The sequence below is a fragment of the Lactuca serriola genome, chromosome 2 (genome assembly GCF_051521515.1).
Source record: "Lactuca serriola cultivar US96UC23 chromosome 2, Lser_US96UC23_V15, whole genome shotgun sequence".
NCBI classification, from domain to species: Eukaryota; Viridiplantae; Streptophyta; class Magnoliopsida; order Asterales; family Asteraceae; genus Lactuca; species Lactuca serriola.
Genome location: NC_136409.1, coordinates 102,890,972 through 102,901,520, shown reverse-complemented (window position 1 = coordinate 102,901,520; position 10,549 = coordinate 102,890,972). Strand labels below are relative to the sequence as shown.

At 37.9% G+C, this 10,549-nt stretch overlaps 1 long non-coding RNA gene across 3 annotated transcripts; it reads right to left on the bottom strand.

Moving 5' to 3' along the window:
- Positions 1 to 7,331: 7,331 nt before the first annotated feature.
- Positions 7,332 to 10,233, bottom strand: LOC145086570 (uncharacterized). Of its 3 annotated transcripts, none has more exons than XR_013700501.1 (4): positions 10,160 to 10,233; positions 8,993 to 9,404; positions 7,831 to 8,823; positions 7,332 to 7,729 (listed from the first exon to the last, which is right to left on the bottom strand). It is a non-coding gene; the product is annotated as an uncharacterized LOC145086570 (long non-coding RNA). The 3 variants fall into 3 exon arrangements; XR_013700502.1 differs by lacking the exon at positions 10,160 to 10,233 and having other exon boundaries at positions 7,831 to 8,564; positions 8,703 to 8,823; positions 8,993 to 9,982; XR_013700500.1 differs by lacking the exon at positions 10,160 to 10,233 and having other exon boundaries at positions 8,993 to 9,982.
- Between the last annotated feature and the right edge of the window lie 316 nt (positions 10,234 to 10,549).

The following is a 10,549-nucleotide window of genomic DNA, read 5'->3' as shown; positions in this document are numbered from 1 at the left end:
GGATTATGGTAGGGTAATTGGGGGCTCGTCTGGAGCCCAAAGCTTGTGGATCCCTAGAATCCTTCAGGAAGGAGGATCCTATTGTTAGTTCTTGACATTTGGGATTGGAGGTGAGTTTTACACCATGTCCTCAGGATGGTCGGAGTAACCTAGGAGGAGGAGGTCAGGATTTCCTTCAGATGTTTTGCGGGTATGTCATCTTCTATTTTCTTTTGGGTTGTTATCGTGAATTTGTATCGTGTTGGAGTTTTTCTTGGGTTTGGGTAAGATATATCACGGGTTGGCTTTCTGCTATTGTCTGGTTTATATTATCATGGATTTTGATGTCATCATTCATGCCGAGAGTCTTCGAAGAATCTTCAGAGGATCGTATCTTCTTGAGTGGGTGTCTGCGTGTTTTGTTGTTGTTCTGGGTCTTCGTCGGGATCAATTTAGGGGTATTATTTGGAAGATCTTTGGTCAGGGTCAGCGGGTTAGTTCTCTAGTGAAGTAGGGTTCAGTGGATTTGGCATTTGTTTGGGTATGATCAGTGGTTGTCTATGAAAGAACTTTTGTGTTCAAGCACTACCATTGCTAGGAAAAGAGTGGTAGCGGGAAGATGGTGGTGTCAGTTACGCGAGTTGTTTGGTCATTGGATGTGTCAGGGGAGTTGTATTTTCGCATGGACTGTAGACGGTTAGGGTTCAGTGATTCTTTGTGATTGGAAATTGTGGTGGATGCTCATCAGTGCATGGCAATGGTTGTGGTTTTTAGTTGCAAGCATAAGAACTTAAGGAATTGGTATGATATCATGGGAAGTGATTTGGATTATCAGACTGGTTAAGATTTCAAGAGTATTCTTTAGGATTTCAAGAATTGGGTGATCATCGAGTTTGGTTAACAATGGAACGTTAGTATTGATTAGAGCAGGTCGTAGGTAGTTCATGCTATATGAGGTTGAAGGGTTGGGAACCATCAAATTTAAGGGATGAGAGAGCTTCGTCGGATCCAAGTGGGGGAGAATCGATCAGGTTTTCCGGGAGGTAGGAAGGGAGTGAACTAGGGCAAGTTTCACATCTTGGCCAAGAGGAGGGACAACCCAAGTGGCCGTTTATATTGAGGTTGTACAAGTGGGAGTTCAGGAAACTTCCAACCGCTGGCCGGCATCTTCTTGAGTATGCATAAAAGGTTTGTGGTTGAGTCTAGGTTGAGGCCTTCGGGGGTCTCTTGGGAACCTGGTGGTTGGGCTAAGCGCGAGGCGGAATTCGGATTCTGAGTTGCAGTATTGAGTGTGTGGTCAGTATGTGATGCAGAAAGGTTTATGGGCTGGGTAGCCTTGTTATTTGGACTATTGGGAACCTGGTGGTTGGGATAGGCGCGAGGCTGGTAGACTCGGCGATGGTTTGGGAACCTTTATATCTCGGTCTAGTGAGGGGATCTCTTGATTCAGAAGGTTTTGGGTGAAGTGCAAGTGTAGATTTATGGATCTCGAGTTATGAGTTAAGAATAGGGTTGGTTTTGGTTAAGATATCGAGTTAGGAATCATGAGTGTTTTGTGTAGGATTTCCTTTTCAATGGGATAATGATTGGGGTATCTATATGTCGAGGGTATCAATCGAAGGGTTCAAGGGTAATGAATGGATTCAGTTTTGATGATAGACTAAGCTCTTGTGATTGTACCTTGGATTGGTTCTATTGGTGAAGGGCGTCTAGATAAGTTAAGGCAGTATTATCGATTTGGAACTCCTGTAATGAGTTGCTTGTTTGGAGAATATGTTAGGTCACTTGCATTTTGGGTTAAATAATCTCAGATTAAAATATTTGACACGCAACTCTCATCTGAGTCTAACCGTAGCAAGGATGAGTCTTCTACTCGAAGGATTATCTAAACCTTCTGTCAAGTATGAGTGTTCTGCAGCAATATGTGGTATGTCATTCTGTTTTCTAGTGGGAACCTCAAGCATTGGAAATTAAGTAGTCAGTTGAGAGTTAAGTGGGATGGATTCAGCAATAGTTCAGTGTGGGCGGTCTGTTGGGGAGTCAGACCACCTCGAGACTTCAAATTTTAGGTTGAGTAGTCGTGGTAAATACGCGGGGGATTATTGTCAGGTGGTGAAAGGATTCGTTCATCTTCGGGTTGGAGAGCGCTAAGAGGGTTGGTTTCCGTTGCCTTGGGAAGGTTGTGGTATGCTCGGGGTTGTGGTCATATTGCTTAGGTTGTTTGGCATGTCGGACGACATTTAATTTATGTAGGGGAGAGTTGTAATGCCCCGTTTCGAATCATTTCCCTTTTCGGGTAGGTGATCAGGGATTGGGTATTAGCAGGCTTAATACCCATGAAAATTTGAGATTTGGGCTTATTTGGAGGTGGACGATGTAATTTGGATAATCCGGGTATTCGATTTGTGTTTTGCAGTCAAAGAATACTTTGGTAATTTGTCAGTTCGGGATTTTATGGAAATTGGATGTTGGTTCGGGCTATTGTAAGGCAGGTATGGGTTGATTAAAGTGTAGAGCTTCTCGGTACCTTTTCAAGGATATATGGATCGGCGGAATCGGATTTATAACGAAGAAGTTATTGCCTTTAGAATATGTTAGGGTTTGAGGGGAAACCCTAGTACGCGGGGCATACCTAGGAGTATGCGGGACGTACTGATGCGAAGGATATTATGTTGGGCGTAACGTTTTGTACGCTTAGCGTACTGCAAGGGTTAAATTGGGGTTGCAATACCTCGTACGCTGGGCATACGAGGAGTATGCGGGGCGTACGAGGGGTAAGGAAAAACCCTAATTTTGGAATGTGTACCCTATATAAACTCATTAAGTCTTTGTGGCTAGCCTCTTTACCAACCCTCAAGTCCCCAAAACCCTACAAATCATCCCTTAGCCTCCATGGTTGTGTTTTTGAGCTCATGGTGTTCATCTTGGTGTGTTTTGGCTCACATTCGAGAAGATGGAGTTTGGTGCAATGTTATCAATCAACGAAGAGCTTGTGGATCTTGATTATGTGCTTCATTTCCAGCTGTTTTGTGTTAAAAGCTTTGATCCTGTTCATTGTCGGCTTAGATCTATTTTGTATGAGTTTTGGTCCCCTTTTGGCCCCAAGAATGAGATCTAGTGGTTTGGTACCACTCCAGGAGCTATGAGTTGTCACTCTTGATGTTTCTAAGGTTCTTGATGTATAAAGTTGTCTCATTTAGGGTTTGGAATCCCCCATGCATGAGATGGTGTCCATTTGGTGAAGGTATAATGCTTTATTTTGAAGTTTGGTTCTTTTGGGGCATGCAAACTCACCAAGCCAGTGACTTTATGGTTCTAGACTTTGTGTGGAATCAAATATGTGGTTTGGACTTTTAGACTTAAGAATTAAGAGCTTAATGTCAATTTTGGCTTAATGTATGAGTATGATGGGCTTACAAGTCTATATGTGTAGCGTACAAGCAAAATAGTGAGTACAATTATCGTATAGCTGAATACGCCCAACATACTCAGTCAAGTGGACTTTTGCTTTTGGGCTTCGTGGTTGGGCTACCTTTTGGGCCTGGATGTTTGAATTCTTAATGGGCCATCTGAGTACAAGTGTTTTGGACTAGGAAATTGGTTGGGCTTTATGGTAAGGCCCGTGTAAGTGGTTTGGGCCCAATTTGGAAAATTGGGCCATATTTGGGCCTTAGTAGATTATTTGGCTTTAGGGCCTTTTAGGTTGTGAGTTTGGGCCTTACTCTTGGACCAAGCTAAGTTAGGGGTAAAATGGTATTTTTACCTCGAGTATGGATTTATGGTTATAGATTGGAACCCAATTATTAATTGGGTTTAGTTTTGATACTGACAATTCTGGGAATCTGTCAGCCAGCAGCCAGGGATCGTTTGCGTGATTCGGCAGTGCGAGGTGAGTCTCCTTATTGGATTTAGTGGGTTGAAGGCGTCAATGCCATCTCATGGTTTATATGTTAGGATGCTAGATGTATATTCGACTTTTTCACGTGTTATATAATGGTATGCTTACCGGGCAAGGCCCGATGCCAGGTGGGGCTTGATGGGATATCGTATGCTACTTATCAGTATGTGTTTTTATGCTTACCGGGCGAGGCCCGATGCCGGGTGGAGCCCGATAACTGTATGGGATGCTATAGTCTTTGTGATTATTACATGTGCTAGTAAGGTTATATGTTTATATGTTTATATGATTATGTGTGTATCGGGTGGGGTCCAATGTCAGGCGGGGTCTGGTGATTGACAGATCAGTGATCCGAGCAGGGCTCGATGCCAGGCGGGGCCTGAGACCGAGTGTGGACTCCAGACCGGGCGAGACCCGATGGAGGGCGGGGGGCCAATATTTGATTTATGTATGTGTGGTATGTGGTATCTTGGGGAACTCACTAAGCTTTGTGCTTACGGTTTTCAGTTTATATTTTAGGTGCTTCGGTTTTCAAATGAAAGAGCTCGGAATGATTGTAGTGCACACACCATATGTTTCCGTATTCTGTGATTTACTCTAATTTGATGATGTTTTGATAAATCTTGATTACTTTGGTTTTATGGATATGTTATGTATTAATGATTTATTAATCTAAAAACTAAAATTTTATGTCATTATTTTTGGGACGTTACAACAAATATACATATTTCCCCTAATTATTATCATTTTTCATTATTTTTACATCAAACGTCCATTATTTCTCCTTATTGATGTGTTGAACGTAATTTTTTTTCGTTTGTTCATTTGTTAGTGTGTTAAACAAATTCGTTACCATTATTATATATCATAATTATGTTTATAAATATTGTTATTATTAGTACTATTATTATGATTTTTAATTGTTTGTGTTTTAAATATGTAAAAACAAACGATCTAAAAAGCGTTTTAAGATTCGAATAATGAAAATTAATAATAATAATAATAATAATAAAAAAAAATTATAAATCTGTCGCTATTTCATAGTTGTTCTGTAGCTATTTTCTTCCGTTGTTAGTTATTTTCTTCTTTTGTTAGTCAGTAGCTATTATATAGCTAATTACCTACGGAATACCTACTGTTTACTTCTGTCGCTTTTTTGTAGCTATTATGTGGCTAATTACCTACGGAATACCTACGGGGTTACTTCTGCCGCTATTCCGTAGCTATTCTGTAGGTAATGTCTAACAAATCCCTACGAATTTATGTCTGTCGTTATTCCGTAGCTATTCTGCAGCTATTCCGTTACTAAATTAGGACATCCTATTCCGTAGTTATTCTATAGGTATTATGTAGGTAATTACCTACATAAATTTTCCGTAGCTATTTTTCTGTAGCAAAACCCCTTGTTTCCTAGTAGTGGGTAGAGGGGCATTGGAGTCGCCGACAAGGTGAGGTAAGTGTGAGGTTGCCAGCGAGGTGAGATGAGCCTCATCAAGGTCACCAGCGTTGTGAAGCGTTCATGTGGAGTGAAGCGTTCATGTGGAATGAGGATAATGGATGCGATTTTGTGAAAAAGAAGCCCTAGACTTTGGACGTCGTTTTGTGCTGAGGATAATGGACACACGTTTGCTAAAAGAATTATAAAATGACATTTGTAGAGGAAAAGCGTTTATGATAAGCGACCTCTGTGTTTCTATTTTTTCATTTTTGATACTAATTTTTAGGCACATAAAATGTGTGTCCTCTGTCCTTCAAATTTTGGAAAACTAACATTATTTTTTGGACACACAAAAAAATGCGTATCGTAAATCAGTGTGTGTCATTATTCGTGTGTCATAAAAAGGTTGTTTTCTAGTAGTGTGAAGTTTTCTACCGATGAACGGCGGTGAAATCGTGTCGGAAATGCAGTCGCCGACCAAGAGATTTTGGGATGGTTCTTCGTGTGTGTGACTGTGAATGACGAGCAGTTTAACGTACCAAAGATAATCACTCCCTATGTCAATGACAAGTCGTCGATATAGGGTTAATGAAAATGATGTCATATGCTCTTTCTCGAAAATAAAAAAATAATTATAAGTAATTATATTTGTTGACAACTTGTTGTCGGGATACATTTCACGCGGATTGTCACAATGATATGTCCACGACTTGTCGTCGGTATAGCTTTCCCAAAAACGATGTTTCCTTTTTCTGCAACACGCTATATAAAATATAGAAAGAACAAATTACTGATTATCTCTGTGGTTTGTGAACAATTCCGCGTTACGTCCCTAGGTTTTTTTTTTTTTTTTTTTTTTTTGCACTCGAACAGTCCTTAGGTTATGATTTTGTAACGTCATAAAAAGACTATAATGCCCTTTTTGTATTTTTTTCATTTATTTATTATTATTTCTTTTAACTTTATTTTTATTATTCAATTATTATTTATATTTTACAAATACAAGATGGACCTCCATATTCTTGTCCCTACTTCTCTCATTGTCGGCAACCATTTCCGACAAGCTCCACTCGTCGGAAGCCATTTCCAACCACCTATTCTCTGTTCTCGCCGGTAACCACCATCACCTACCGGAGATGAAGATGAACAACTGCAATAAGATAAAATGGCCCTTTTACCCCCACCCTTTCATCGGTACAATCGACCAACCCCTCCTAAACTCTCCCTCTCCCTCTCTCTTCTCTAAAGTTATTTGCAGAATACAAAATTCATCTCATCTTTTCCATATGTAGCTGCATCTCATCGTTTCTAGAAGTTGTTCAGTGGTTTAGGGATCCACCGGGGACCAAAATCAAAAACCTCTGCACCATCGGAGACCCGTATTCGCCGGTGACCTCACATATCTATGTTGTTGCCACTGGAGTAAACAATATGCCATCAGACCTAGATCTAAACTCTGATTTAGTGTTTGTGTTATTTTTTATTAGATTTGAACAATCATTCATAAGTTAGATACGTTGGTGCTAACACCATTGTTGTTGTCATGAGCCTTTTTCTAGCTCTCACCAATATGTCTCCATCTACCGAAGCTAACACTACCCCCACCCTCCCTTTTCTTTACAACTTCACGTCTCTGGACCCTCTTTATGAAATCAAATTCTTTTATCCGTATATGGATTCTCTTTCTGAATTCGAGATTGAAATTAGATTTGAAAAATGGAGTCATATTAGTTCCAAAGAGTTGTAGGTTTTGGTTATGAATGGGATGTGCGAGGGTTGGTATTTTTTTGGGTTTGCTGAGATTTTTATATGATTGCAATTGTTCATCTTCATCTCCGGTAAGTGAGAGTGAGAATAAGGGTGGTTACCGATGAGAAGAGGTGGTTGAAGATGATGTCCGACGAGCAGAGTTTGTCGAAAATGAGAGAAGTAGGAGCAAGAAATGGGGTTCCATCTCGTATTTGTCAAATATAAAGAATAATTTAATAATACAAATAAATTTTAAAGAAACAATAATAAATAAATGAAAAAAAAATAAAAATGGCAGTATAGTCCTTTTATGTCTGATAGGGGATAGGGGCGACTGACATTACAAAATCACAACTTAGGGAAGGTCTGAGTAAAAAAAACCTTAGAGACAAAATGCTCAATTTTTCACAAACCATAGGGACAATTTCAATAATTTGTTATAATAGAAATTATAATTTTCGCAACATATACCGACAACATATCATCATTGGCGGATCCAGACTGAAAGTCAACTGGGGTGCGCTAGTGGGGGAGCATTTTCCAGCAATTTTGCGCCGTTTTCGGTGGTTACCAACGACTATAGCAGTTTCCTACAGCAGTTTCAGGCATTTGCAAGCGGTTTCTTGCGACTATAAGCAATTTGCAAGCGATTGGGAAATTGAAACCTTAATTTCATGATACAAAAGAAATTAAAAAAAAAAAAAAAAAAAAACAATTTTTTCTGGGTAATTAATACTTGTCCAAATAAACTAAAAGAATGACATACCTCGATATTGGTAACTATAGTGGCACCATCTTCCTTGGCAGAATTTCCAAAGGCCAAAGACACTTAGCTCATTCCATCTTCAACATACCCAAATGTGTTTCAGTTACTAAGAAAGTAATTCATAGAAGTTTATCTATGCATATATCAATGGACTTATGAGAAAAAAGTAAACATGCCCTTACATGATGTACTTTGTAGATCAGAATGTATGCTAATAATTTCATATAATTTCTATGGTTATCAATCTTAATTACAAGGTCCTAACTAATAGAAATTTATTTTATATTAAACAAATGACGTATAATTTAATTAAGAAGTTGCTCAAGTATCAAATGATAAGTCATTATCAATCAACCATGTTTTGTAATTGATCTTTGAATCTCACAATTTGAAAGTTTTCAGTTCATAGAAAGCATGATAACATAATAACAATAGGCACCACCATCACGGAATCATTATTAAAGCCTATATATTTAAGGAAAAATGGAAAGATGTTTTCGTCTTGAAGAAAATATTAGTGGTACTTGGCAGTAAACAATCTTATCATAACATAGATGCCATTGATTTACGTTAATGAAAAATATTGTCATTGTAATGTCATCAACGAATTCTGTTATCAACGAATTCAAACAACATCCCGCCATTTTTTAGAAAAGTAAAACAGTGAACAGTCAAAGTCCCCCCTCTTTTTTACTTGATCAACATGTACTTCAAACAAATCCGATTACCAAACCCTGAAACTTAATAAATCAAATATCATTCTAATAAATCAAGAATAGATCAACAAAATTCACCAAAATTAAAAAAGAAACAACTCAATTTGAAGGAAATAAAGAAAACCCACAAAAAAAAACAATTAAAGAAGTACGTACCTGCCTTTGAAGAGTAGATAAAAGAGGAAGAAGTTGGGCGTAGAAAGCAACAATGCTAATTGCTAAGACGTGATTGGCGAGTATAATCAACAACAATATAAGATGCCTTCTTACACCTGAGCTGATAAAACAATAATATGCGTAAAAAAACAAATTAGATTTTAAAAAAGCATAATCACATCTATTATTTGAATCGAACAAATTAACTTTTCAGCAGAAAGAGCATCCATGTAGATTGCAGGCATTAGATTCTCAAATGGTATAATATTTAATAAGCCAGATGATTATACCTTTGGAGAAATGTTTTGAAGAAATCCATAGATGGGCTATGGAGGACTGAAGTTGGAATTGCCAGCTCCGAATGAAGACTTATTTGGTTATTGGAATCATCGATTACCCTAGTCTACTTTTCTGCTCTTCATGGGGTTAGGTCAGGAATTGGTGAAAAACCCAACTGTTGACAAAGGGACGAAGAAGGTGGGTGCATATACAGTTGAAGAAGGAGATGCCAAAAAATGAAGTTCCCATTGAACATAATCAGCAACAATTCTTGAAAAATTGTGGGTGGCGTTGCTGCTATGCAAGAAGAAGATTACCAGAACATTGGGGTTTGAAAGGGAGACATATATAGATGGCTTTTTTTGGTTTCGGGTTGAAAAAGCATGAAAAAAACTCAATGCTCACGACTCTCCTTCCATGTCACTGCAAACACCGCCAATAATCTTTGCAAATGAAATAGAATTCATGGAATTGAAAACAATATGAACAGTAAGACATCCCTAGCTTAGATTGGGACAAACATGGATTTAGAGAAGATAACAAGAAAAAAAATTAAATTGATAAACTGTACAATTAACTCGAATCTTGGAAAGAAATTCAACTGGAAAAAAGTTGTATTAGGCAATAATCGGTCGAAATAATGACCTTCTGCTACTTCCGACTTCTTATTCACATATGGAAGCTGGGATCAAAAAAAAAAAATATGAATCCCTAAATACCAATAATTTTACAAGTCAAAAGAAAACACTTGCAAGATTAACATTTGGAGTACAGTTATAAAGAATTTTTGTAGTTATGTGATGGTTGTGAGTTTCTTGAAGCATGTGTGCAACTTTAGATTGACCAAGCTAGAGAAGAGATATGGTAACCGGTGTACAGTTTCCTGAAGCGTTGTGGTTGAGAAGAAAGAGAAGAGGAAAGCGGTAATTTCTATAGCAAAACAAATAACATGTTACATCTAATGCAACAAGAACTTCAATCAACACCGACTTCAATTAGCATTTGATCCACAATTCATTTTTTAACATATATTTAACATAATCATTTGGCTAAAATGAAGATTAAAACTTAATTCATATCAACTAACAAAAAAATTAAAAACCCAAAATTTGGGTTTTGAACATCAAGAAACCCTAATACAAAATCGAAAGAAAAAAGTTAAAGAAAGAAGAAATTACTGATTCGATTGAAGTGTAGTTAGTAGCTCTCTATGTTTTGGGTTCTTGTTTGAAATCACAGACGTGAAGATACGTGGAGATTGTTAAAATATAAAGATATAATTAAATTGTTATTCTCATGTGTAGTTTACATAGTTAAGTTTCTGTTGTAGAGATCCTATTTTATCTTCTTAGTTAGCTGCTAATTGTATTATATATACCAATTGTACCTTCAATGTATTCGAATTTCAAATACAATACATATCTTTCGATCTTTATTCTTCTGCCTCTTTACATGGTATCAGAGCAAGGCTCTCAACCAAGCACTCCGATAACCTCACCACAAAATTCTCCTCCTCCTTCACCTAAACAATCAAACATGGCTGGCAGTAGCGATTCCTCACTCATCTC